The sequence below is a fragment of the Neoarius graeffei genome, chromosome 13 (assembly GCF_027579695.1).
Source record: "Neoarius graeffei isolate fNeoGra1 chromosome 13, fNeoGra1.pri, whole genome shotgun sequence".
In the NCBI taxonomy this organism is placed as follows: domain Eukaryota; kingdom Metazoa; phylum Chordata; class Actinopteri; order Siluriformes; family Ariidae; genus Neoarius; species Neoarius graeffei.
Genome location: NC_083581.1, coordinates 60,542,874 through 60,545,793, shown reverse-complemented (window position 1 = coordinate 60,545,793; position 2,920 = coordinate 60,542,874).

Sequence of the window (2,920 nt, the reverse complement as noted above, 5' to 3'; positions counted from 1 at the left end):
TATCCATCCATCCATTATCTGTAGCCGCTTATCCTGTTCTACAGGGTCGCAGACAAGCTGGAGCCTATCCCAGCTGACTATGGGCAAGAGGCGGGGTACACCCTGGACAAGTCGCCAGATCATCACAGGGCTGACACATAGACACAGACAACCATTCACACTCACATTCACACCTACGCTCAATTTAGAGTCACCAGTTAGCCTAACCTGCATGTCTTTGGACTGTGGGGGAAACCGGAGCACCCGGAGGAAACCCACGCGGACACAGGGAGAACATGCAAACTCCACACAGAAAGGCCCTCGCTGGCCACTGGGTTTGAACCCAGGACTTTCTTGCTGTGAGGCAACAGTGCTAACCACTACACCACCGTGCTGCCCCATTAATAATTATATATTAGTATATTATATATTAATATAAAAATGTGAAATTAATTAAACTTTACTAATACACATATTTCAAATTGGTTTTATACAACCCCGATTCCAAAAAAGTTGGGACAAAGTACAAATTGTAAATCAAAACGGAATGCAATAATTTACAAATCTCAAAAACTGATATTGTATTCACAATAGAACATAGACAACATATCAAATGTCGAAAGTGAGACATTTTGAAATTTCATGCTAAATATTGGCTCATTTGAAATTTCATGACAGCAACACATATCTCAAAAAAGTTGGGACGGGGCAATAAGAGGCTAGAAAAGTTAAAAGGTACAAAAAAGGAACAGCTGGAGGACCAAATTGCAACTCATTAGGTCAATTGGCAATAGGTCATTAACATGACTGAGTATAAAAAGAGCATCTTGGAGTGGCAGCGGCTCTCAGAAGTAAAGATGGGAAGAGGATCACCAATCCCCCTAATTCTGCGCCGACAAATAGTGGAGCAATATCAGAAAAGAGTTCAACAGTGTAAAATTGCAAAGAGTTTGAACATATCATCTACAGTGCATAATATCATCAAAAGATTCAGAGAATCTGGAAGAATCTCTGTGCGTAAGGGTCAAGGCCGGAAAACCATACTGGGTGCCCGTGATCTTCGGGCCCTTAGACGGCACTGCATCACATACAGGCATGCTTCTGTATTGGAAATCACAAAATGGGCTCAGGAATATTTCCAGAGAACATTATCTGTGAACACAATTCACCGTGCCATCCGCCGTTGCCAGCTAAAACTCTATAGTTCAAAGAAGAAGCCGTATCTAAACATGATCCAGAAGCGCAGACGTCTTCTCTGGGCCAAGGCTCATTTAAAATGGACTGTGGCAAAGTGGAAAACTGTTCTGTGGTCAGACAAATCAAAATGTGAAGTTCTTTATGGAAATCAGGGACGCCGTGTCATTTGGACTAAAGAGGAGAAGGACGACCCAAGTTGTTATCAGCACTCAGTTCAGAAGCCTGCATCTCTGATGGTATGGGGTTGCATTAGTGCGTGTGGCATGGGCAGCTTACACATCTGGAAAGACACCATCAATGCTGAAAGGTATATCCAGGTTCTAGAGCAACATATGCTCCCATCCAGCCAACGTCTCTTTCAGGGAAGACCTTGCATTTTCCAACATGACGATGCCAAACCACATACTGCATCAATTGCAGCATCATGGCTGCGTAGAAGAAGGGTCCGGGTACTGAACTGGCCAGCCTGCAGTCCAGATCTTTCACCCATAGAAAATATTTGGCCCATCATAAAACGGAAGATACGACAAAAAAGACCTAAGACAGTTGAGCAACTAGAATCCTACATTAGACAAGAATGGGTTAACATTCCTATTCCTAAACTTGAGCAACTTGTCTCCTCAGTCCCCAGACGTTTACAGACTGTTGTAAAGAGAAAAGGGGATGTCTCACAGTGGTAAACATGGCCTTGTCCCAACTTTTTTGAGATGTGTTGTTGCCATGAAATTTAAAATCACCTAATTTTTCTCTTTGAATGATACATTTTCTCAGTTTAAACATTTGATATATCATCTATGTTCTATTCTGAATAAAATATGGAATTTTGAAACTTTCACATCATTGCATTCCATATTTATTTACAATTTGTACTTGTCCCAACTTTTTTGGAATCAGGGTTGTATTAGACATTTTATGTATAGAGGGCTTTCGCGTGACGTCACCGCACCGCGAGATTTTGTTAGGGCGCCATATTGGAAGACCAAGTACACATCTATGCAAGTACATACATAAATAAAACAAACTACACCTGAAATGTAGCAGCAAATTTTCTTTTATTAACATGTTAACAGTGTTTTCTTTACTACATTAACAGTTGTTCCATTCTATGAAAGACCTGTTCAGAATTTGTTCATTTATATTTCATATAATAATCAGTGCAGATTAAATGAAATTCTCCACTATCATGTTAAAAAAAATTATAGCACTTGACCACTATTGCAATCTGTATTCATGCTGTTATGGATTTTTTTATTTCATAATTTATTTTTAATTTACTACTTATCTCTTTATTTATATATATTTGAATTATTTGGACATGGGGAAAAACTATATTTAAAATTCAAAGAGGGATGGAGAGAGAAAAATTAAAACAAAAGAAAGAAATGAAATACATAACATAAATGTGATAAAATTAAGGATGTTTTTATTCAGTAAACATTTAAAAAAATGTTCTACAACACTCTAGCCTAGTAACTTACCAGTAACAAAATGGTCTGAACATATTCTGTACTGTTGTAGACGAGAAGTATTCAGATCCGCTCTGCTTAAAGCAGCTAAATACTCTCGCTGTCTCCTGGCAGAAAGCTCCTTGGTTTGTTCCCCTTGTGTCTCAATCACAGCTGGTATTCTGTAGGAAGACTTCTTTTCACCTTTCTCATCAGCTTTGTTAGAACACCCTAACACAGCACAAAAGTTTACCATTGTAGGTTTTTGATGATCCAAGTGCCTCGTGGGTTCATATACC